The sequence below is a fragment of the Rhipicephalus sanguineus genome, unplaced genomic scaffold, assembly GCF_013339695.2.
Source record: "Rhipicephalus sanguineus isolate Rsan-2018 unplaced genomic scaffold, BIME_Rsan_1.4 Seq8462, whole genome shotgun sequence".
NCBI classification, from domain to species: Eukaryota; Metazoa; Arthropoda; class Arachnida; order Ixodida; family Ixodidae; genus Rhipicephalus; species Rhipicephalus sanguineus.
Genome location: NW_023616121.1, coordinates 17,539 through 42,129, shown reverse-complemented (window position 1 = coordinate 42,129; position 24,591 = coordinate 17,539). Strand labels below are relative to the sequence as shown.

General features: G+C 46.1%; 18 non-coding genes across 18 annotated transcripts; all 18 read right to left on the bottom strand.

Annotated features, from left to right (window-relative positions):
- Positions 1–153: 153 nt before the first annotated feature.
- Trnas-gga (transfer RNA serine (anticodon GGA)) lies at positions 154–226 on the bottom strand. Its single transcript has one exon. It is a non-coding gene; the product is annotated as a tRNA-Ser (tRNA).
- A 254-nt stretch (positions 227–480) lies between these two features.
- Trnaf-gaa (transfer RNA phenylalanine (anticodon GAA)) lies at positions 481–553 on the bottom strand. The gene has a single exon. It is a non-coding gene; the product is annotated as a tRNA-Phe (tRNA).
- A 255-nt stretch (positions 554–808) lies between these two features.
- Trnaf-gaa (transfer RNA phenylalanine (anticodon GAA)) lies at positions 809–881 on the bottom strand. Its single transcript has one exon. It is a non-coding gene; the product is annotated as a tRNA-Phe (tRNA).
- Positions 882–1,135: 254 nt separating this feature from the next.
- On the bottom strand, positions 1,136–1,208 carry Trnaf-gaa (transfer RNA phenylalanine (anticodon GAA)). Its single transcript has one exon. It is a non-coding gene; the product is annotated as a tRNA-Phe (tRNA).
- Positions 1,209–1,462: 254 nt separating this feature from the next.
- On the bottom strand, positions 1,463–1,535 carry Trnaf-gaa (transfer RNA phenylalanine (anticodon GAA)). The gene has a single exon. It is a non-coding gene; the product is annotated as a tRNA-Phe (tRNA).
- A 255-nt stretch (positions 1,536–1,790) lies between these two features.
- Positions 1,791–1,863, bottom strand: Trnaf-gaa (transfer RNA phenylalanine (anticodon GAA)). The gene has a single exon. It is a non-coding gene; the product is annotated as a tRNA-Phe (tRNA).
- Positions 1,864–2,116: 253 nt separating this feature from the next.
- On the bottom strand, positions 2,117–2,189 carry Trnaf-gaa (transfer RNA phenylalanine (anticodon GAA)). The gene has a single exon. It is a non-coding gene; the product is annotated as a tRNA-Phe (tRNA).
- Positions 2,190–2,446: 257 nt separating this feature from the next.
- Positions 2,447–2,519, bottom strand: Trnaf-gaa (transfer RNA phenylalanine (anticodon GAA)). Its single transcript has one exon. It is a non-coding gene; the product is annotated as a tRNA-Phe (tRNA).
- A 254-nt stretch (positions 2,520–2,773) lies between these two features.
- Positions 2,774–2,846, bottom strand: Trnaf-gaa (transfer RNA phenylalanine (anticodon GAA)). Its single transcript has one exon. It is a non-coding gene; the product is annotated as a tRNA-Phe (tRNA).
- A 257-nt stretch (positions 2,847–3,103) lies between these two features.
- Positions 3,104–3,176, bottom strand: Trnaf-gaa (transfer RNA phenylalanine (anticodon GAA)). Its single transcript has one exon. It is a non-coding gene; the product is annotated as a tRNA-Phe (tRNA).
- Positions 3,177–3,433: 257 nt separating this feature from the next.
- On the bottom strand, positions 3,434–3,506 carry Trnaf-gaa (transfer RNA phenylalanine (anticodon GAA)). The gene has a single exon. It is a non-coding gene; the product is annotated as a tRNA-Phe (tRNA).
- A 258-nt stretch (positions 3,507–3,764) lies between these two features.
- Trnaf-gaa (transfer RNA phenylalanine (anticodon GAA)) lies at positions 3,765–3,837 on the bottom strand. Its single transcript has one exon. It is a non-coding gene; the product is annotated as a tRNA-Phe (tRNA).
- A 257-nt stretch (positions 3,838–4,094) lies between these two features.
- On the bottom strand, positions 4,095–4,167 carry Trnaf-gaa (transfer RNA phenylalanine (anticodon GAA)). Its single transcript has one exon. It is a non-coding gene; the product is annotated as a tRNA-Phe (tRNA).
- Positions 4,168–4,425: 258 nt separating this feature from the next.
- On the bottom strand, positions 4,426–4,498 carry Trnaf-gaa (transfer RNA phenylalanine (anticodon GAA)). The gene has a single exon. It is a non-coding gene; the product is annotated as a tRNA-Phe (tRNA).
- Positions 4,499–4,756: 258 nt separating this feature from the next.
- Positions 4,757–4,829, bottom strand: Trnaf-gaa (transfer RNA phenylalanine (anticodon GAA)). Its single transcript has one exon. It is a non-coding gene; the product is annotated as a tRNA-Phe (tRNA).
- A 5,215-nt stretch (positions 4,830–10,044) lies between these two features.
- Trnaf-gaa (transfer RNA phenylalanine (anticodon GAA)) lies at positions 10,045–10,117 on the bottom strand. The gene has a single exon. It is a non-coding gene; the product is annotated as a tRNA-Phe (tRNA).
- A 258-nt stretch (positions 10,118–10,375) lies between these two features.
- Positions 10,376–10,448, bottom strand: Trnaf-gaa (transfer RNA phenylalanine (anticodon GAA)). Its single transcript has one exon. It is a non-coding gene; the product is annotated as a tRNA-Phe (tRNA).
- A 1,255-nt stretch (positions 10,449–11,703) lies between these two features.
- Trnaf-gaa (transfer RNA phenylalanine (anticodon GAA)) lies at positions 11,704–11,776 on the bottom strand. Its single transcript has one exon. It is a non-coding gene; the product is annotated as a tRNA-Phe (tRNA).
- Between the last annotated feature and the right edge of the window lie 12,815 nt (positions 11,777–24,591).

Below are 24,591 nucleotides of genomic sequence, written 5' to 3'. Positions count from 1 at the left end.
TAGTACATGTGATACGTTCGGCGGTTCAATCTGTAATAACAACTTATCATTGAGGATACATATAGGGTACCACAAATGTTTCTTCAGAGCATGAATCTAAGCTATTTTTGTATGTATGAACTATACCGTAAAAAACAAAAAGAAAGTTGCTCATGCCGAAACCCTGGATCGAACCAGGGCACTTTAGATCTCCAGTCTAACGCTCTCCCAACTGAGCTATTTCGGCAGAATGAACGCACCGGTAAAGCGGAACAGCGCCATTGTTGAGGTTTGGAGGGGGCGTTCTCGTAATCTATTGAAGTACTGGACGTTGTTTTACCTTAGCATTTTAGTACATGTGATACGTTCGGGCGGTTCAATCTGTAATATCAACTTATCATTGACGATACACATAAGGTACCACAAATGTTTCTTCAGAGCATGAATCTAAGCGATTTTTGTATGAACTATGCCGTAAAAAAACGAAACGAAAGTTGCTCATGCCGAAACCCGGGATCGAACCAGGGACCTTTAGATCTTCAGTCTAACGCTCTCCCAACTGAGCTATTTCGGCAGAACGAACGCAACGGTAAAGCGGAACAGCGCCATTGTTGAGGTTTGGAGGGGGCGTTCTCGTAATCTATTGAAGTACTGGACGTTGCTTTATCTTAGCATTTTAGTACATGTGATATGCTCGGGCGGTTAAATCTGTAATATCAACTTATCATTGACGATACATATAAGGTACCACAAATGTTTCTTCAGAGCATGAATCTAAGCGATTTTTGTATGAACTATGCCGTAAAAAAAACGAAACGAAAGTTGCGTATGCCGAAACCCGGGATCGAACCAGGGACCTTTAGATCTTCAGTCTAACGCTCTCCCAACTGAGCTATTTCGGCAGAACGAACGCACCGGTAAAGCGGAACAGCGCCATTGTTGAGGTTTGGAGGGGGCGTTCTCGTAATTCATTGAAGTACTGGACGTTGCTTTATCTTAGCATTTTAGTACATGTGATACGTTCGGGCGGTTCAATCTGTAATATCAACTTATCATTGACGATACATATAAGGTACCACAAATGTTTCTTCAGAGCATGAATCTAAGCGATTTTTGCATGAACTATGCCGTAAAAAAACGAAACGAAAGTTGCGTATGCCGAAACCCGGGATCGAACCAGGGACCTTTAGATCTTCAGTCCAACGCTCTCCCAACTGAGCTATTTCGGCAGAACGAACGCAACGCTAAAGCGGAACAGCGCCATCGTTGAGGTTTGGAGGGGGCGTTCTCGTAATCTATTGAAGTACTGGACGTTGCTTTATCTTAGCATTTTAGTACATGCGATACGTTCGGGCGGTTCAATCTGTAATATCAACTTATCATTGACGATACATATAAGGTACCACAAATGTTTCTTCAGAGCATGAATCTAAGCGATTTTTGTATGAACTATGCCGTAAAAAAACGAAACGAAAGTTGCGTATGCCGAAACCCGGGATCGAACCAGGGACCTTTAGATCTTCAGTCTAACGCTCTCCCAACTGAGCTATTTCGGCAGAACGAACGCAACGGTAAAGCGGAACAGCGCCATTGTTGAGGTTTGGAGGGGGGCGTTCTCATAATCTATTAAGTACTGGACGTTGCTTTATCTTAGCATTTTAGTACATGTGATATGCTCGGGCGGTTCAATCTGTAATAACAACTTATCATTGAGGATACATATAAGGTACCACAAATGTTTCTTCAGAGCATGAATCTAAGCGATTTTTTGTATGAACTATGCCGTAAAAAAACGAAACGAAAGTTGCGTATGACGAAACCCGGGATCGAACCAGGGACCTTTAGATCTTCAGTCTAACGCTCTCCCAACTGAGCTATTTCGGCAGAACGAACGCAACGCTAAAGCGGAACAGTGCCATCGTTTAGGTTTGGAGGGGGCGTTCTCGTAATCTATTAAGTACTGGACGTTGCTTTATCTTAACATTTTAGTACATGTGATATGCTCGGGCGGTTCAATCTGTAATAACAACTTATCATTGAGGATACATATAAGGTACCACAAATGTTTCTTCAGAGCATGAATCTAAGCGATTTTTGTATGAACTATGCCGTAAAAAAACGAAACGAAAGTTGCGTATGCCGAAACCCGGGATCGAACCAGGGACCTTTAGATCTTCAGTCTAACGCTCTCCCAACTGAGCTATTTCGGCAGAACGAACGCACCGGTAAAGCGGAACAGCGCCATTGTTGAGGTTAGGAGGGGGCGTTCTCGTAATTCATTGAAGTACTGGACGTTGTTTTACCTTAGCATTTTAGTACATGTGATACGTTCGGGCGGTTCAATCTGTAATAACAACTTATCATTGAGGATACATATAGGGTACCACAAATGTTTCTTCAGAGCATGAATCTAAGCTATTTTTGTATGTATGAACTATACCGTAAAAAACAAAAAGAAAGGTGCTCATGCCGAAACCCTGGATCGAACCAGGGCACTTTAGATCTTCAGTCTAACGCTCTCCCAACTGAGCTATTTCGGCAGAATGAACGCACCGGTAAAGCGGAACAGCGCCATTGTTGAGGTTTGGAGGGGGCGTTCTCGTAATCTATTGAAGTACTGGACGTTGTTTTATCTTAGCATTTTAGTACATGCGATACGTTCGGGCGGTTCAATCTGTAATATCAACTTATCATTGACGATACATATAAGGTACCACAAATGTTTCTTCAGAGCATGAATCTAAGCGATTTTTGTATGAACTATGCCGTAAAAAAACGAAACGAAAGTTGCGTATGCGGAAACCCGGGATCGAACCAGGGACCTTTAGATCTTCAGTCTAACGCTCTCCCAACTGAGCTATTTCGGCAGAACGAACGCACCGGTAAAGCGGAACAGCGCCATTGTTGAGGTTTGGAGGGGGCGTTCTCGTAATTCATTGAAGTACTGGACGTTGTTTTACCTTAGCATTTTAGTACATGTGATACGTTCGGGCGGTTCAATCTGTAATAACAACTTATCATTGAGGATACATATAGGGTACCACAAATGTTTCTTGAGAGCATGAATCTAAGCTATTTTTGTATGTATGAACTATACCGTAAAAAACAAAAAGAAAGTTGCTCATGCCGAAACCCTGGATCGAACCAGGGCACTTTAGATCTTCAGTCTAACGCTCTCCGAACTGAGCTATTTCGGCAGAACGAACGCACCGGTAAAGCGGAACAGCGCCATTGTTGAGGTTTGGAGGGGGCGTTCTCGTAATTCATTGAAGTACTGGACGTTGCTTTATCTTAGCATTTTAGTACATGTGATACGTTCGGGCGGTTCAATCTGTAATAACAACTTATCATTGAGGATACATATAGGGTACCACAAATGTTTCTTCAGAGCATGAATCTAAGCTATTTTTGTATGTATGAACTATACCGTAAAAAAACAAAAAAATGTTGCTCATGCCGAAACCCGGGATCGAACCAGGGACCTTTAGATCTTCAGTCTAACGCTCTCCCAACTGAGCTATTTCGGCAGAATGAACGCACCGGTAAAGCGGAACAGCGCCATTGTTGAGGTTCGGAGGGGGCGTTCTCGTAATCTATTGAAGTACTGGACGTTGTTTTACCTTAGCATTTTAGTACATGTGATACGTTCGGGCGGTTCAATCTGTAATATCAACTTATCATTGACGATACACATAAGGTACCACAAATGTTTCTTCAGAGCACGAATCTAAGCTATTTTTGTATGTATGAACTATGCCGTAAAAAAACGAAACGAAAGTTGCGTATGCCGAAACCCGGGATCGAACCAGGGACCTTTAGATCTTCAGTCTAACACTCTCCCAACTTAGCTATTTCGGCAGAACGAACGCACCGGTAAACCGGAACAGCGCCATTGTTGAGGTTTGGAGGGGGCGTTCTCGTAATTCATTGAAGTACTGGACGTTGCTTTATCTTAGCATTTTAGTACATGTGATATGTTCGGGCGGTTAAATCTGTAATATCAACTTATCATTGAGGATACATATAGGGTACCACAAATGTTTCTTCAGAGCATGAATCTAAGCTATTTTTGTATGTATGAACTATACCGTAAAAAAACAAAAAAATGTTGCTCATGCCGAAACCCGGGATCGAACCAGGGACCTTTAGATCTTCAGTCTAACGCTCTCCCAACTGAGCTATTTCGGCAGAATGAACGCACCGGTAAAGCGGAACAGCGCCATTGTTGAGGTTTGGAGGGGGCGTTCTCGTAATCTATTGAAGTACTGGACGTTGTTTTACCTTAGCATTTTAGTACATGTGATACGTTCGGGCGGTTCAATCTGTAATATCAACTTATCATTGACGATACACATAAGGTACCACAAATGTTTCTTCAGAGCACGAATCTAAGCTATTTTTGTATGTATGAACTATGCCGTAAAAAAACGAAACGAAAGTTGCGTATGCCGAAACCCGGGATCGAACCAGGGACCTTTAGATCTTCAGTCTAACACTCTCCCAACTTAGCTATTTCGGCAGAACGAACGCACCGGTAAACCGGAACAGCGCCATTGTTGAGGTTTGGAGGGGGCGTTCTCGTAATCTATTGAATTACTGGACGTTGCTTTATCTTAGCATTTTAGTACATGTGATATGTTCGGGCGGTTAAATCTGTAATATCAACTTATCATTGAGAATACATATAAGGTACCACAAATGTTTCTTCAGAGCATGAATCTAAGCTATTTTTGTATGTATGAACTATGCCGTAAAAAAACGAAACGAAAGTTGCGTATGCCGAAACCCGGGATCGAACCAGGGACCTTTAGATCTTCAGTCTAACGCTCTCCCAACTGAGCTTTTTCGGCTTTTTTTTCTTTATTGCCTTGACTCAAACAGTACATAAAAAAAATGAAGTGTACAACAATGCAAAAGGTCAGATCACTAGCACTCGGCTAGATCGTTTATATTAAAAAGTACTTAGCTTTAACAAGTTCATCTAGAACTGTTTTCCACTCTGGAGGATCACTTAGTGCCTTAAACACATCACGCATATAGATTACTTCTTCCAAAAAGTAAGGATTTGCCGGAAACACCTTCAGATGTGCATGTCTGACGTCCATTCTCGTACGCCAGACACTATGCATACACATAAGCATAAACATATCGCATGGCGCTTCATCACCTACCGCGCATGGCAGGTAGCGAATTCCGAAAGGGCTTAAAGGCAAGTCTTTTTTTACAGTCCGTTGAAGCATATCCCAAAGGAAAATCGAGTCATGACAGTCCACAAATATGTGGTCGATGGTTTCCGGTTTTCTGCAAATAAGACAGTCAACCGACCATGGAACAAAGAGGCCTTTGCTCTGCAACCATGGCTTTGTAGGGAGGGTTCCCGTGTGCAGTTGAAAAAAGAAAGATTTCATTGAACGTTTCACTGGCATTCGTTTTACCCGTTTGAGCACATCACGTTCAGGGCCCAAGTGGTATAATCCCCGATACATTGGAACCGGCAAAAACACATCTAGTAGATCTCTATACAAACGTTTACGCGCTACAACCGCTAAGTACTGTAAGGAAAATCTTGCCTTAAGAATCTCCATTGAGGCTACAACTTCACGTAAGAAGGCAGACAATTTCGTTGTTCCCAAGGAATGCGTTGAAATTACGTAGTCTTGCAATGAATCTCGTAATCGCACTTGGATTACCGAGCGAAGAAAAGGGTCACTCTGGTCCCGTAAGACAAGAAATCTTGTTACAATCTGCTTGAAAAATAAATGAGATAACGCGAGACCACCGTTTTTAACCCGAAGAAAGAGACTGGATCGGCTCGTGCGCTCCCAAGCTGATCCCCAGGTAAACACTGCAAAAACCCTGTGCAGCTTTTGAACTGATACTCTAGCCATGCTTAAAACGTGTAGCACATAATAGACTTTAGCGATCAGAAAGACGTTACAAACAGCTGCTCTTGCAAACATTGAAAAATTATGTCCACCCCACTTTTCTGTTTGCAGTTTTACTCTTTTTGCTTCGTCTGTCCAGTAGTCTTTACTTCCATTGTATTGATCGAGAGGCGCTCCTAAATAGTTTCCAGGGATTGTGCTGAAAGGTATACTGCCTACCATATCTGGAGTATGCTCCCAGTTTCCGTGCCAGAAGCAGAGACATTTTGTCCAGCTAATCATGCTTCCAGTTGCATTACAGAAATCCTTAGCTTCTTTAATGATTTCTTGAACACTCTGCTCATCTGTGCAAAAGACAGCTACGTCATCCGCATAAGCGAGTACTTTGACTTCAATATTGAAAAAAGTGTAGCCATGAATACTTGGATTCCCAAGAACTTTTAAACAAAAGGGTTCTAAATACAGATCAAAAAGGAGGGACGACAGACAGCATCCCTGTTTAACAGAGGCTTCAATTGCAATACATTCACTCAATTTTCTGTTTATCACTAACCGCGCTGTGCATTTGTCATATACCATTCTAACACCACCCAGAATTACTGATCCCACATTCACATGGTCCAGTATTAAAAACAATATCTCGTGTATCACTCTATCAAAAGCCTTATTTAAGTCTAGTTGAATCATTGCACTTCTACCTTCCATGGCATCACGACATTCGAGAACTGTTCTTGCTATGTGAATGTTTGTAAAAATGGATCTGCCTTTAATTCCACAGGTCTGGTGAGGACCAACAAGGGACTTTATCGCACTTTGTAAGCGGCGAGCTAAAACTTTCATGTAGACCTTGTAATCGGTGTTTGTTAAGCTTATCGGTCTATATGCTTCTACTGAAAGCAGTTTCGATGGTTCTTTAGTTTTGGGAATCAGTATAACGTGAGATGTTCGAAAAGACGAAGGTGTAAGTTTCTTATCATAGCATTCAAGTATAACTCGATGCAGCGCTTCTGCCAATTCGCTTTTAAAAAACTTGTACACCGCGGCTCCAAGACCATCTGGCCCAGGAGACTTTCCGGAGCTCAGTTCTTCTATGGCTTGCTCAACTTCTGAGACCGTTATCGGCCTTTCAAGTGATTGCCTTATTTCATCATCTAGTTTAGGCATAAGTGCCAAAAACACATTCCTAAATCTTTCGGTGTCACATGTTTTAAGGCTGAAAAGTTTTCTGTAGTATTCGGTGAAAGCAAGCTCTATTTGTTCAGTCTCGCGGGTAATGCTGTCCCGAAAACGAATTTCGCTAATTTCCTTCGACAAGGCATGTCTTTTCTCTTCACTGAGTGCTCGCTTGGTGGGCGTCTCACCCAACCAAAGCCGCTCACACCTAGCCCTTATCATCGCTCCGCGGTACCTTTCCGTATCTATCGCCTCAAGCTTCGCCTTTACTTCTTTTATTTCTTTCATGAACAAGCCAGGTTTGCTGCTTTCTGCATCGAGCATGTACTATAGCGTGCTAAGCAGTTGCTTTTCTTGCTGCTTTTCTTTTTGCCTTAACACGCTCGCTCTTTCCAAGGCGGCGATCTTGAATTCGCATTTAAATTGTTCCCAAAGTCCCATGAAATTACTTGTTTGATTCGACAGCATATCCTCGATATACTTCTTTATCTTTTCAACAAAAATTTCATCCTCTAGTAATTTGCTATTGAATTTCCACAGCTCCCAGCTAAACCTCGACACCTTTTTCTTAGTTCCTAAGGTAACCATTACTAATGAATGATCAGTGAAACTAACATATTGTGTAGCATAATTGGAGCAGAGATGCACCAGGTTTAAAGGAACATATATTCTATCCAATCTAGCATGAGTGTTGCCTTGAAAGTGGGTGTATTTTGCTTTCTGGACATGTGCCAGCACTGAACCTATATCTTCGAGTTCATTTTTATCTGTCATTTCTCGTAACACATCCGCGCTCTTATCTCTCTGGTTGTGGTTGTTCGTTCTGTCTTCAGGTCTACAGACACAATTGAAATCCCCAAGCAAAAACACATTTCTTCCACATTCTAGTAAAGGACGAATGCTATTAAAAAAAACTTCTCGGTCACTCACTCTATTCGGTGCATAAATGAAAACTACACGCACAGGATTTCCAAAAGTATTATTATCACAAACAATCATGCGGCCGCTTTCACAAGATAACACTGACTCGACAATGCCAACGCTTTTGCGGATAAATATAGCACAGCCTCCAGACCTTCCAACTGCGTGACTTACACATACATTATATCTTTCACGAAATACTTGAACCATTCTATCAGTTAGTTCTTCGCTTTCAATTTTGGTCTCCTGGACCGCTAACAAATCGATTTCATTTTCTAACATAATGCGACTTAGTTGACACTGCCGCCTTCGCGCAGAAAGACCTCTTGTGTTGAGTGTTGCGATACGCAGGGGATTTGTAATGTTCATAGCCATCCTAAGTTGTGATTAACACAAAAGAAAATAAATTTACTCACGTCTGTATGTCGAGCAGTGCAACACAGGCTTATCGATGGTCACAGTGACACGTTTGATGTTCATGATAATTCTAGTGCACCCCACGCATGTACTACACTTATCTGAGTGACAGAAAAGCAAAAGAAAGAAAGAAAAAGGGGGGAGGGGAGAGGGAGGTGGGAAGAGCCCGCCGCCATGTAGCCGGCGGTATTGACGTAGTCCGTCGGGCAACGCTCAGATTGGGCGCAGGTTTCAAAGACTGTCGTCGGGAGGCTGCAGTCTTTGTGGGAGGTTCCCCACTGCCCCCGGGCGCACAAGTCGAAGATTCCTCGCTCTCTTCTAGAGTCCGCTTTCCAGGTCCGCTGGCTGCTGCCATGTCAACATCGGTGATTTTCGAGTTCTCTTCCCCGTCGGGCGATGAGACTTCTGGGGGGTTCTCGACGTGCTTTTCCTCATTCTGTGATGTTATTGGCTTCTCAGCCGTAGCGTCGGGTTCGGGGACTTTCTTCGGCTCCGATTTATTAACGTCTTCGCAAGGAGTGTGCAAACCTACCAGTGCCGTCATTTTCCTTTCTTCGCTATGTCCTCGCGTGGCTTCTTCTGAATCAGCTGCATACATCATGTGCTCGGACAATGCGTCTCCCCGGGCCGGGCCTACTACGCTTGCATAGGAGCGCACGCACTGGGTCTCGTCGTGGCCGTAGCGACGACAGAGCCCGCAACGTGGAACACGGCATTCGCCACGTATGTGACCGATGCCGCGGCATCGGAGGCAGAGCGGGGCTCTGCCTGGGACGTGAACGAGTGCGACATCTTCAGCGACTCGCAGCTGATGAGGCAAATCATCAACGGTAACGCCCACTTTCAGTTTCAAGGTTACTGAGCTTGTGGTTGACCCTTTATCCATGCAGCCTTTCACCTTCCATTTGTCTCGTGAAATTCCTGTCACCTTTCCGAAGGGTGCCAATGCCGTTCGCACGTCGTCGTCGGGCACACCATGCAGTAACCAGTAAAGCTTCAGTCGAACGCCTCGGTCACAAGGGTCAATGACCATGCAGCGCTCATCCTTGACAGCAATGGCCTCTGTTGCAAGCATCTTCTTTTTCCCTTCCTCGTCTTTAAACGTTACTGCCCACAGGTGATTCATCTGGTACGCCCCTAGGGCAACCACCTCGGGCAGGAGCGACATCTTGTTAAGGGTGTCTCGGAAATGTTCTACACGATAAGGCCGTGCCTTTAGGCAACCGTGCAAAAAAACGGTATTCAAAACTGATTCACCTGTGGGCAGATGCGGCAAAACAACCTGATAATCTTCAGCCGGCTTTTCAACAGTCCTGATTCCGCGGCCTTGGGCCGCTGTAGCCGCTCCGAGAGAGCTCATCTTTACACGTCCGTTCACTGTGGTGGCCGGAAGTGGAATGACTGAGCTATTTCGGCAGAGCGAACGCACCGGTAAAGCGGAACAGCGCCATTGTTGAGGTTTGGAGGGGGCGTTCTCGTAATCTATTAAGTACTGGACGTTGCTTTATCTTAGCATTTTAGTACATGTGATATGCTCGGGCGGTTCAATCTGTAATAACAACTTATCATTGAGGATACATATAAGGTACCACAAATGTTTCTTCAGAGCATGAATCTAAGCGATTTCTGTATGAACTATGCCGTAAAAAAACGAAACGAAAGTTGTGTATGCCGAAACCCGGGATCGAACCAGGGACCTTTAGATCTTCAGTCTAACGCTCTCCCAACTGAGCTATTTCGGCAGAACGAACGCACCGGTAAAGCGGAACAGCGCCATTGTTGAGGTTTGGAGGGGGCGTTCTCGTAATTCATTGAAGTACTGGACGTTGCTTTATCTTAGCATTTTAGTACATGTGATATGTTCGGGCAGTTAAATCTGTAATATCAACTTATCATTGACGATACATATAAGGTACCACAAATGTTTCTTCAGAGCATGAATCTAAGCTAATTTTGTATGTATGAACTATGCCGTAAAAAAACGAAACGAAAGTTGCGTATGCCGAAACCCGGTATCGAACCAGGGACCTTTAGATCTTCAGTCTAACGCTCTCCCAACTGAGCTATTTCGGCAGAACGAACGCAACGGTAAAGCGGAACAGCGCCATTGTTGAGGTTTGGAGGGGGCGTTCTCGTAATCTATTGAAGTACTGGACGTTGCTTTATCTTAGCATTTTAGTACATGTGATACGTTCGGGCGGTTAAATCTGTAATATCAACTTATCATTGACGATACATATAAGGTACCACAAATGTTTCTTCAGAGTATGAATCTAAGCTATTTTAAAGACGATAGTCTTTCTTGGGGAACTTAAACGCAGAAATTTTGGTCTGTCTTTCTGTCTGTCTTTCTGTTTGTCGGCACGTCCCTCGATTCAGCCACTCGGCCAAAGTTGAACCACTTGCCCAAGGGCCAGCCGTCTTGAACTGGTACGGCTGTTCATACTTGTGAACGTTGTCGATCAAAAAGTAAATAACATGCATATCTGAGGTGCAACATCACTAGGTAAGTATTAGGTGGCGTGTTCCTTTAATAGAAAATGCATACATACGTAATTTTAAGGACCCTAGTTTCTTAAGCTGCGCTGAAAATGCATAAGAATGGAAGCTTGAGCGAGTTGGTATGCGTTCATCTTTGTTGAAACAGCGCTCACTAGACGACGACGACGAAGTAAAAGAAGGCACAGGACAGGCAGCGCCTGTCCTGTGCCTTCTTTTTCTTCGTCGTCGTCTAGTGAGCGCTGTTTCAACAAAGCTGAAAATGCGACTGCGCTGAAATTTGCCTTCCTCCGTGCCCTTCGCACGAGCTCATTGTTGTGTTTCGGTTTCGGTTCTGTATTGCACTGTACGAATGCCATGGGTTGGTGTTGAAAAACTTTAGTTCTGAGAAGGCCAAGAAGGTGAAAAAAAATATTTAAAAAATGAAAAAGCAGCGTTGTGGGGCGGCCTTCAGGCTGCCGGTTGTGGGCGCCGCTCTGGCGTTCCTGTTTTACCCAGGCGACGTGTAAATAAAAGAGTGTGTGGAGAGTACTCGTTGAGTGCGGACGTTTCTCTGCTTCAGCGCTTCGCGCCAAACCGCGTTTTCGGGCTGGCTGGCGTACCCGCCGGTCGCGTTGGTCACCGCCGGTCTTCGCCTGCTGCTGCGCCGGGACTACCAGCACGCAACACAGCACTCATGTTTCCCGACGTATTGCCAGATGGCGTCCATATCTCACACAGCGCCTCTTCTATCGTCTTTACACGACATTTGCAGCGAAGCACGCAGATACGCGGCCAATTTTTTTGTATGTATGAACTATGCCGTAAAAAACAAAAAGAAAGTTGCTCATGCCGAAACCCGGGATCGAACCAGGGACCTTTAGATCTTCAGTCTAACGCTCTCCCAACTGAGCTATTTCGGCAGAACGAACGCAACGGTAAGCGGAACAGCGCCATTGTTGAGGTTTGGAGGGGGCGTTCTCGTAATCTTTAGAAGCACTGGACGTCGTTTTATATTAACATTTTAGTACATGATACATGCTCGGGCGACTGACTCTTGAATAACAACTTATCATTGACGATATATATAAGGTACCCCAAATCTGCGCTGTGTCCTGAGATGCGACACGATCAACCCATGTACGACGTGAAATCGGTGTGCGTAGCCTTCACTTGTGTGATACACTTGTAACCAATGTTCAATCTCTCCGAGGAGTCGTGCAGAAGGCGCTTGAAGACTCATTTGGCTTTGAGGCACGGAGAGGAGCGGTTCGCGAAAACAGCCACGAGAATGATATGTAGCGCTTCCTATTATTACAATTTTGCTTTTTTAAAACCTTGAAACCATTTCTTTTATTCTTATATTTTTCTTACGTGGGCATGCAGCATCCTGACAAGACCGACGAAACAGCGCTGCGGGTATGCAGTACTTGAAGACGGGTTGCACGATTTGCTTACGTTACGGATGATTTCGTAATCCTCTGCACGAAAATGCAGTGAGCACACGAGTAGATTTTTTGTTATTCATCTCACTGTCGCAAAAGTGCGGCACTTAGACACTTCGAGCGTAGGAGTTCCCTCCGTTACGCCTATTGGAACGTCGTTTATTTTGTTGCTGCAGCAGATACTACAAGGACGCGTCATATTTTCCCAGTTGTAGTAAGAGCGAGTTTAGCGAGCCAGCAAACCCGCGCAGCAATATGCGATAATGAAACTACCCCTTGAGATGCGACTACGCAAACGAAAACTACCACTGAGACGCGACCGCGTGAGCGGAGCGCAGCCCGGCCAAAAAAGAACTTTTGAACCATCCGCGCCTTTCACCATGGTAACACCCAAGGTCCTTTTTCCATGAATCAAAGAGAAACGCGCAAGCAGCATATTATGTCTTCTAATGCACGAAACATTATTTTAGATGCGAAGCAGCTTTTGCGATGGGCTTTGTCCGTAATTCCATTGGCGACCGTACGCTTTCTAAAACCTACCATAGCCATCTGTAACATACTGAGCGCGCGCTCGCGCTAAGGAGACGTCTTCTTCGTCTTGTTCTTCGACCGCCTTGATGATGATACGTGCAGATCACTTTAGGGGCCCTGGCTGCCGTATGCTGTCGTAGCTTGCCGTAAAGCAGACAAAACCACGTGTGCTGGCACGCGTTAGCGCGTTCGGGCCTGTGTAAGGGGCTGGGTAAAACGCTGTGGCCTCTCCCCCTTACACTCTCTTAGCAATTATTTATTTATTTTTATTTATACATACTGTCAATCCCAGAGGGATTATAACAGGTGAACAATCAAAGACAGTGATTTAGTACAGTCAATAAAAAAAATAAAAATAAAAATATATTTATTTATACATACTGTCAATTCCAGAGGAATTATAACAGGTGAACAATCAGTCCAGTCTAAGACATACTGTCAATCCCAGAGGGATTATAACAGGTGAACAATCAAAGACAGTCAATAAAAAAATAGAAAATAAAAATATATTTATTATGCATACTGTCAATAGGGATTATAACAGGTGAACAATCAAAGAGAAAGTAAGTCTATAAAAAATAAAAATTATTTATTTATACATACTGTCAATCCCAGAGGGATTATAACAGGTGAACAATCAAAGAGGGTGATTTAGTACAGTCAATAAAAAAATAAAAAATAAAAATATATTTATTTATACATACTGTCAATCCCAGAGGGATTATAACAGGTGAACAATCAAAGATAGTGATTTAGTAGAGTCAATAAAAAATAAAAAATAAAAATATATTTATTTATACATACTGTCAATCCCAGAGGGATTATAACAGGTGAACAATCAAAGACAGTGATTTAGTACAGTCAATAAAAAAATAAAAAATAAAAATATTTATTTATGCATACTGTCAATCCCAGAGGGATTATAACAGGTGAACAATCAAAGAGAGTGATTTAGTACAGTCAATAAAAAAATAAAAATAAAAATATATTTATTTATACATACTGTCAATCCCAGAGGGATTATAACAGGTGAACAATCAAAGACAGTGATTTAGTAGAGTCAATAAAAAAATAGAAAATAAAAATATATTTATTTATGCATACTGTCAATCCCAGAGGGATTATAACAGGTGAACAATCAAAGAGAGTGATTTAGTACAGTCAATAAAAAAATAAAAAATAAAAATATATTTATTTATACATACTGTCAATCCCAGAGGAATTATAACAGGTGAACAATCAAAGAGAGTGATTTAGTACAGTCAATAAAAAAATAAAAAATAAAAATATATTTTTTTATACATACTGTCAATCCCAGAGGGATTATAACAGGTGAACAATCAAAGAGAGTGATTTAGTACAGTCAATAAAAAAATAAAAAATAAAATATATTATTTATACATACTGTCAATCCCAGAGGGATTATAACAGGTGAACAATCAAAGACAGTGATTTAGTACAGTCAATAAAAAAATAAAAAATAAAAATATATTTATTTATACATACTGTCAATCCCAGAGGGATTATAACAGGTGAACAATCAAAGACAGTGAACCCTGTGGAGATGCGTGATGGTGTGATGTGATGGTGTCGGCGAACGAGATTCTGCGGACGCGCGATGAACCAACGCGTTGTATCCTAGTCAGAATGCGCTGGCACGTGCTAGCGCGTTCGGGCCTGTGTAAGGGGCTGGGTAAGACGCTGTGGCCTCTCCCCCTTACACTCTCTCAGCAATCACGTGGTGGTGTTGGGGAACGAGATGCTGCAGACGCGCGATGAACCCACGTGGCGTGCTCCAACAAGACTTCGGGGCGAGTAACAGCAACAGCAACTACAGTGAATTCATGGTGTGCTCCACATGCAAGGACGCGTTAACATCGGGCAAGGTGCCGTGAAGAACGGAACTTTAAGTTGACCCATGCGCTGCTTCGCATCTCCACAGGGTTCCCTTTAGTGAGAGATGGTGAAATTTTTTTATTAAAAGTTGTTTGAGCACTAGTGATTAATTGTACTCGGAACTCTTGACGTCATCGGGCTGATTCCAAAATGCCTCTCTGGTACCGCATATCGTGTCCTACACTTACCTTGATTTCTCGATCAGTAGAACGCTGCTGTTGATAATAGTGACGTTTGTGCCATTGACCTTTCACTCACATTGACCTTTCACTCTGACATAAATTGTTATTTGCCTTTAGTGTCTCTTTAACTTCCGTGGTCTACCCATGGTAGTCTTATAATGAACTGAATGAGTTGCTAAATCGGTCCCCTTTTATATATATATGAAAGCGGTAAACACTCACGGAGAGAAGGAAGGGCCGTTTGACGTCATTCGAAGCCCTCGTGTGAAGTGCAAAGTAGCTGCAACCTAATCTTTTCCCGGAACGCGTGGGTGGTTGTTCCCATTGCTCGCAGGCGCCCTATCATCCATCATGTGGTTTTTGATGATTGTTTTGTGGTTTTCTTTATTGAAACGAATACTAACATCTATGCTGTATGCCGGATTGCAAAGAAAGACGCGCCGCTTGCCTTCAATTGTTAAAGGGCGCCTAACCCACCCAGAAGTCGAAACTTAATTGTGGCGCTGCAGTTGTGCACGAGTCAACAGCGAATGCTCGCGAGTCGCGCGCGTTTTCTCGTTTCGCTCTTTGCATCACTACGCTGCGTTCGTCGGCTCGCCTGTCCACCTCTTGGAATGCCCTTCCTCAGCGTCCGAGGTGAAAACGCAAAACGCAAGGAGAGCGCGCATCTGCTAGCAGAGGAGCAGCGCGTGCGAGCGTCTGTGGTGAGTAGTGGGATTTGCCCAACTTCTGTGGCACATAGGCGCTATTGGAGTTTTGTGATGTTCATTAACAACACAACTCTATGAAAGGGAGCAGTAATGACAACTGCAAGCAGCCCACGCCTCACTTTGTGTGCCGCATCAAAAGCAGAACATTCCAACACTGCGACCCCTGTGATAATCCCGATGCGTCTGTGGATGTCTGTTTCATTATAGAATGCCCGCAATACGAAGAACAGCGCGTTCAGCTGAGTGATCGGTTGAACAGCCTCGATAGACGACAGCTCGCAATTAACAAAGTGATTGGCCACACCCTGACAATCAAAGACGGGCAGGGAGTTAACGTTAACAGTCACGGCATCATTTTAATGAATTGCCTAAGCGTTTCGCGCAGCACATAAATTTAAGCTTTACTCTAGTCAGCATGTCGTTGGTTGGCCGCATTTCGCTGGCCGCTAATGCATTGACATTCGAAGTTGCAAGGTCCACGATTAGCTCTTGCAACTTTGAATGGCATTGCATAAGCAGCCAACAAACGACATGCTGATTAGACTAAAGCTTACACTTATGTTTGCGCTAAACGCTTACGCAATTCATTAAAATGATGCCGTGGGTGTTCGTGCACGTTAACTCACTTAAGAGAAAAAGTAAAGCAATATATTGTACGACAAAACCGTAATTCCAGCGTGGCAGTGTTCCATAGAAAAAGTTCGTGGCTTCCTACGTGCTCAGAAAAGAGACGCGGCCGATTCCAATGGAACTCTTCCACAGCCCTCATTCACCGTAACCTAGGCCATCGTTTTTATCTGCTTATTATCGTCTTATTTTTATTTAGGCTTCAAATGCAAAAAGTAGCAGTCAAGGAAGAGTCAGCAAGCAGGTCTACTTTCACTGACAGTAAGCAGGTGAGCTGGAGGGGCAGCTTCCACTGCTTTTACTGCAAGTGGAATGCAGTGCTCTTTGTAACGACAGCCAGCTAGGTGAGACGGAGTGTATTCACCTGATAGATAATAGGTGACAAAAAAGAAACCGAATGACAATAGATCACACGTGGATGATTTGTCAGGTGCCCTTGCATACATTGGTGTCCCCAAGGTGCTGTTCGTATTACCACGTGGGTTATAATATTGAGGGTGATAGAAAAAGCCATCATAGTACACCCACGACCTAAACCACGCTGTTTCTCCCTCTCCTTTTGCACCCTCCCCCTATTCACGCTCCAATCTAGGCTGCCGATTGAATATGCAAAACGGCGCTAAATAATCGTACATTTGCCTCACGCCTTCGCAGTTTACGAGCTTTCGTAATCGCTCGTTTGTTCTACGCGGCTACTGCTGTTTCGCGGCGCCGTTGCCACCGCCTATAGTGTAATTGTCCTTGCTCGCAGGGGAAGTATATAGGGCGTGCAGCAACACCGCTGTATGTAGTATACATACACTGCACGCCACGGCGATTGTGGACGGCGCTCCACGCGTGCGTAGCTAGTAACTAGCGTCTTTATTTTTTTTTCTGTTTGCGCCATTCTTCAATTTTTCTACGACTTGTTCTTTCCGGTCGACAGAGTATCTGGATCTTTTGTTTGCGCAGTGGCTTACTGTACATTATTGCATTTTTCATTCATTTTTTGCGTCTGCATTGCTACATCCGAGTCAGTAGGCGACGTGCGCGACAAGAACGTTCAAATGTTTATGTTATTCGTACAACGTTCTCTGTATGAAGTAGTATAATGAAACCGCCCATTCGCAACACCTCTCGTCGCAGTAGCCGCGTTATTTCTGCGGGTTATCTTATAGTCGCGTGAGTGTAATCGTGTCGCTATACTACCAAAATATGCGCCTATACAATGGAGCACTGAAACTGTAATGGCGCAGTGGCGTACAGGTACCAATTACGTGAACATACAGCAAGACAGCGAGCTCTACGGTCGTTTTATGTTCACGTAACTCGGTCTCGGTGCTTCATGGCGGATTATGCAGGACAATGTTTAAGCAACTGGCCCCTATTTCAAAGGACGGCAAGAGTGGGCAAGTTGGTTTGAAATCCACGGTACTTGAACAACAACGCAAAATAAGACGAGAACCAAAAAATAGTGGGCACAAAGGACGATGTGCGCTTCGTTCGCGTCCTGTCCTTACTTGGTGCCATCGTTTTCCGCGATGTTGTTCAAGTTCTCCATTTCAGCTCTACGCCACTGGAACATCAAACGCTCGCAGTATCGGGCAGGGAATGTATCGCCTCTTGAAATAATGTATGTCGTCAGCTTATAATAGATTCTGGATTTAACTGTCAAAACCTTGATCTGACTATGAGGCTGTAGAAGCGTATGGGGAGTTGCTAAACGTTCGTAATAGCAGCGCTGAAACAGACGGGACTAAGGTAAAGAAGACCAGCGTTGATCTTTAGCTGAACAACTTTACTACAGCGATAAAAAAAGATGGTTAATCCCCTCTCCATAGTAATCGGAATAACACGAAAGTAAAGCCGTGCCCTTACAGAAGTAACTGAATGTTTACTGTACATTGATATAAGAGAGTTTGTACAGCGCATATTGATGTCTGCAGCTATAGCACCGTTTAAACGTGGATGCACCCACTTTGATGAATTGGTGGTACATCAATCCATGTTAATGATTAAACAAACCCTTGTGGTAGCTGTAGTAGTTAACGGTGACAAGCGTAACCACAGAACGAGGTGTGACAGCCAGACCCTTACAAAAATTGGTTTCACCTGTCTGTCAGAAAGCAGAAGAAGCCGACCAGTGCGGACGTGGAAACATCGGCTTCCGCTATCTTCAATGACTGTGCGAGGTTTTTCACCTCAACCCACCGTAAATTTCACGCCAACGAACGCAGCAGGTTACACGGATTCCGTGGACACCGGATTTATTTCGGTGGGTAGGCTCTTTCTCCATATTTTGCCTTCCGAAGTGCCAACCACGCCGCAGCCTCGCTAACCTTGACGGGCTAGCTAGCTCCGGCGACCCAAGGCGGGTAGGCCTAGGCCTAACCCGCAACTTTCCCCCGTTCACCATGGAAATCGTAGACGGCGAAGCAATTTCGCCTGAAGAAGCGAATGGCCCGGGCTGGATTACGGCCTACAACCGTAAACCAAGCAAGAGCAAAGCTAAGCAACCTCAAGACGCAAGACCCACAAGTACACGAGGCAGACGAACGAACGGCGGCCGCACCACCGGACCGAGAGGCGCGTATGAACGCCTCGTCGCCCCCTCGAGACTCCCTCAACTACCGAGGGACACATACCGCATCATCGTCAGGCCCCGAGACGGCCTCAACGTGGCTAAAATCACACCGGTGCAGTTTGAGCAATCCCTGGCAATGGCCGCAGCCCTGGCTCCTCAGGACCTCACGGAAGACTCAATTTGCCCTAACGTAACCCAGAACATTTTCGTCGTGTGTACCCCTAGCGAACGAAACGCACGAGCCTATACCACGGTACAGCAACTCCGCCTGCGAGACACCTTGTACCGAGTTGCGGTATACCCGGCTCCACCTGACGACACCTGCAAAGGCGTCATCCGAGGCATCGACCTCGACCTCAACGATAACCAGCTCCGAGAACTGATCGTCACAAAACGCAACCCCAGTGCTCTGGAGGTGAAACGCATCAAGAACACCCCAGCCGTGACCATCCTATTCCAAGGAATGCAAGTTCCCAATTATGTGTACTGCGGGGCGAGCATAAGTTCGATGCACGCTTTTCCGCAGGCACACGGAGGTTTGTTACAACTGCGGCAGCCTCGGCCATCGCGCAGACGTTTGTCCCAACCCCAACACAACGTGGTGCCGGACGTGTGGGCTCAAAACCCCACCCGAGAACCACCAGTGTAAGCCCCACTGCACCCTTTGCGGCGGACCGCACCCCACCGCCGACAAGGACTGCAAGCGCAAGTTTCAAGTTCCGTACATCGTGCGACAACGACGGCGCCGACGTCGTCAACGTGGCCGTAGCCGCTCCCGGGGACCGAGCGGAGCCAGCTCCCGCAACTCCAGCGCCACCTCGAGCACCTCCGCGGCATCCAGGAGAAGCCGCTCCGTCACACCGGCAGCGAGACGTCGCAGCGCCCTCCACAGCCGCTCCCGCTCCAGGGGACGTTCCCCCTCCCGCCAGGCCGGGCTGACATGGGCGGATCGAGTCCAAGGGAAGCAACAATCGCAACGGAGCCCACCACCAACTAAACAGGTAACGCGGCCTTCATTGCCAGAGCATGAAAGCGAGATAGTCACAACCCTACGCCAAGAACTAGCAGGCCTTCGGGCCACCATACAACAGCTCACCACACAACTAAATGATGCGAGGCAACAGATACAAACTCTCACAGCCCCTAAACCTGTACCCTCACCCTCGGTAGACGTTAGCAAACCTAAGCGCAGAGCCCCCTCACTCTCAGAAACGGTCAGTGGTGACAGCGACACATCACAAGACACTCTAAACGAAATCCTCCGTCTCACACGAGAAAACAACGAAAGTATCCACACCTTGTCACGCCGGGTAGAAGCACTAGAGCAAAAAGCCACCATAAAAGCTAAACACAAAGCGAAACAAGCACTTCCCACGGATCCAACGGCACACCTGCCCGGGCCAGCTAATCTAATCTAATCACCATGGCTTCCACAACTCAAGACACCCTAGAAATTTGGCAGTGGAATTGTGCTAGCTACGCGAAGCGCAAAACCCCACTGCAGCAGTACATTAAAGCGCAACCCAAAAAGCCTCACGTAATACTTCTGCAGGAAACCTTATGTGACAAGCTCACACTATCGGGTTACCACCCCATCTCACAACGACGGGAGACCAAGAGAGGTATAGCCACACTCATCAGTAAGAAATTCGCTTTCATTGAACACGACGTGTTACCCACCCGCAGCCGCCTAGAGGCGATACTCATCGAACTCATACCAAACCGATTATTAAAACAAAGCGTTTTCGTTCTCAACGTTTACAGCTCCCCGTCGGAGTATCGACAGTCCTTCCACGCGCTTTTAACAAAAGCCACAACCCTCGCGCGAAACTCTCCGCTCTTCATAGCAGGAGACTTCAACGCCCCCCACCCGTCATGGGGTTACCCCCAGGCAACGACCAAGGCCACTAACCTCACGCGAGCAATAGACGACCTGTCCCTCACACTAATTACAGATCACCGATTCCCTACGAGACTAGGCACGTCGGTACGCCGCGACACTACACCTGACTTAGCATTCACCCGTAACGTCACAGGCCATACCTGGACCAATACGCAGGAGAACCTGGGCAGCGATCACTTCATCATACGCACCGAACTACCCAACGCAACAGCCCCACCCCGTACATTCACGCTAACGGACTGGGATGCCTTCCGCACCCTCCGCAAAAACAACACAACCGCATACAACACATTCACCGAACTACTGTCCTCACTCCAGGAAGACGTAGCCAAAACAACGAAAACCATACAAATAGAGCTCGACGTCCCGAGAATGGACCCACACCTCGCACACATGCTCGAGGCAAAAGCATCATTACTTGCACGCTGGAAAACACAACGACTCAACAGACGCTTACGCAAACGCATAGCAATACTAAACCGAGACATCACCCAATACTGCACGGAGCTCACACGACTCCAATGGCACGAACTCTGCTCGGCAGTCGACGGCCGCATGCGAACGGGAGGTAAATGGAACCTCCTAAAACACATGCTCGATGACCGCCAAACAAAAGACAACCAGAGTCACGCCATAGACCGTCTCCTTCACTCGCACAAAAAGACGGGAGGAACGGAGACAACCTTCCTTGAGGAAATCGCCAAACGACACCTTCCCCTACACACCGCACACCCCACCGACTACCCCCAAATAGAATGTGTAACAATACCCGAACTCGATGACCCCTTCACGGAGTCTGAAATTCGGGAAGCCTTGCACAACCTCAACAGTAGATCGGCCCCTGGTCCCGACAGGGTAACCAACCGCCTGTTGCGAAACTTAGATGACCAAGCCATCACACTACTCACGAAAGATATAAACCACATGTGGGAAACCGGCCACGTGCCTGAACAATGGCGCACGGCCACGGTGGTCTTCCTCCCAAAGCCTGGCAAACCACTCAACTTTGACAATATACGCCCCATCTCCCTAACCTCATGTATAGGCAAAGCAGCTGAACATGCTATCCTTAATCGCGTATCGCGCTACATAGAGGACCACGAACTCTTTCCATTCAACATGGTAGGGTTCCGACCACACCTCTCAACACAAGACGTCATGTTACTGCTAAAGAAGCACATCTTCGACTCAAAAACGAGAGATGTCCGCGGCATCCTCGCCCTAGACCTCACCAAAGCATTCGACACCGTTTCCCACCGCTTCATACTGGAATCCATTGCCAGCCTTGGCCTCGGTAAAAGATTACAGGCATACGTCCGTTCTTTCCTGCAAGAAAGGAAAGCTCAACTACGAGTATCGCAACTCACATCCGACACATACACATTAGGTCCCAACGGGACCCCACAAGGGGCAGTCATTTCGCCCCTCCTTTTCAACATAGTAATGAAGGGACTGTCTGACAAACTCCGCGACATCCCCAACATAAACCATGCTCTTTACGCGGACGACATCACCATCTGGTGCCCGGGAGGTTCCCTGGCGGAAGTAGAGCAAGCCCTTCAAACCGCTCTCGATATCACAGAAGCCTACCTACAAAACACCGGACTGAGACTGTCACCCACGAAATCCGAATTGCTACTGTACCGGCCATCTCGCCAAGGCGTTCGTAATCTAACCCCTTTACACGAGCTTCCCATAGCACTACAAGCCAAAGACGGGCAACGAATACCCCGCGTTGACTCCATACGCATTCTCGGTCTCCTAGTCGAGGCCACCGGGTGCCATGCACGTACAATAACACATATCACAACTAAAACGGAAAACATGCTCCGACTGATCCAGCGAGTCTCGGGTCGCAGGCAAGGCCTCGGTGAGGCCAACCTCCTGCGCATATACCACGCGTTCTTAATGAGCCACATCAATTACGTCGCCTCTGCCCACAACTGGACAAAAGTGGAAAAGACTAAGCTGAACACACTCATGCGCAAAAGCATTAAACAAGTCCTCGGCCTACCCCAAAACACGAGTACCTCCCGTCTCGACCAACTAGGTATGCACAACGACATCGATGAAGTGATCGAGGCCCAGACCACAGCCCAAGTGGTCCGCCTCTCCTCCTCCAAGGCAGGCCGTCGATTACTAAACGAAGCCGGCATGTCCTCACACCCCTACCTTGAACGTGCAGTAACCCTCCCTAGAGATGTCCGAGAAACCTACATGGTAACCCCATTCCCGCGAAACGTCCACCCACACCACAATAATGGCAGACGCCTGGCCCGCGCTCGCGCTATCCTCGACCGTACCGCCGCGAATCGCGGCTCTACCGTATTCGTCGATGCGGCGCAATACGGCAACTCCTCCACCTTTGCACTCGCAGTTGTAGATGGCGATGGAGCCCTACGCTCAGCCGCCTCGGTTAGGCTAGCAACGAGCGCCATAGCCGAGCAGGTCGCCATAGCTTTAGCGATGACCGACCCCTCGCACACTAGCGTCTTCACTGACTCTCGCGCCGCCATTCGGGCTTACGAAACCGGCAACATCGCGCGTGAAGCAGCCCGCATCTTACAAACACGAAAGCACACGGGTTCGCAATGCCTCTCTTGGTTCCCTGCCCACATGGGCAAAGACGTCCATCCCCAACAACCCAACCTCAACGAAACGGCTCATGACCGAGCGCGAGAGCTCACCCGCCGCGACGATCAATCAGCCACCGAAGAGCTGGGCCCAGATATACAGTTTAACGACCCCTTACTAACCTTCCACGAAATCACCTCTCACTACCGCAACAACAGATGCCAATACCCATTACCACACACAAAGCTCGAACGTGCGCAAGCGGTAGCCTTTCGAATGCTACAAACAAGATCGTACCTATCACGGGGCCGACTGAGCCATTACAACACAGAAATCACTCCCCAATGCCCAGATTGCAGAGAACTCTATTGTTCACTCTCGCACATGCTATGGCAATGTCCCGCGTTACCTCAGGGACCTCTCACCAGTGAGTCCGACTGGGAAGAGGCACTCAGGAGCTCCGAGCTCCACCAACAACTCAAGGCAGTCCAGAGGGCCCAAGAACTGGCGGAACGCCATCACGTTCCCGCCCCGACTCGGGCGTCGCCTACGGTAGCGGCTGCTAGGGTGTCCCCCCTGGATCCCCCGGCGGCCTAAACTCCTCAGGACCGATGAATAAAGTTCTTGACTGACTGACTGACTGAAACAAAAACTACTTCGATTAAAACTTTCTGTGGACGAAGTTGTTATGATTCTCAATCGTATGCGCTTCTCTGCTTATTTTTTTGTTGGACCACCTTAGGGTGCTACAGACGTCTGAACATACGCCAATGTAGCGTTTTTTCTAAGTTCAGGATTTTATTTTATGCCCTGTGCGCCGCACACACGCAAAACAAAAACTTTAGGAGATAGTACGTCTTATGGAGAGTTCTATAAAAATAATCAATGTATTTGGTCTACAACTGTCTTTTGTAAAAAAATTCCCGAAAACGCTGCAATTTACTCAATTTTACCTAAGCACTAAGCAGTGAAAAATATAAAGCTACTCTAAGAAACTGTCCTATAATAAACGCGCCATGTTCTAAAAACACAAAAAAGCAAGCTTCGGATGAATCCGCGAAACGGTCCATTTATAGCGACTTTTTCTTTCGTACCTGGTTTTCCACCATATAGAGAATTTCAAATGGCGCTCACGGGCCCGAAAAAATTTTGCCGCTCAAAATATTTTGGGAAAATACTGTAGAACTAATGTCTATTAGTGCGTAATTTTCTCAGATTGTTTCAGAGAAATTGATTTTTGTCGAGCGTCCCGGCTGGGACAGTTGGCGTGGAATGACCCTATATATATATATATATATATATATATA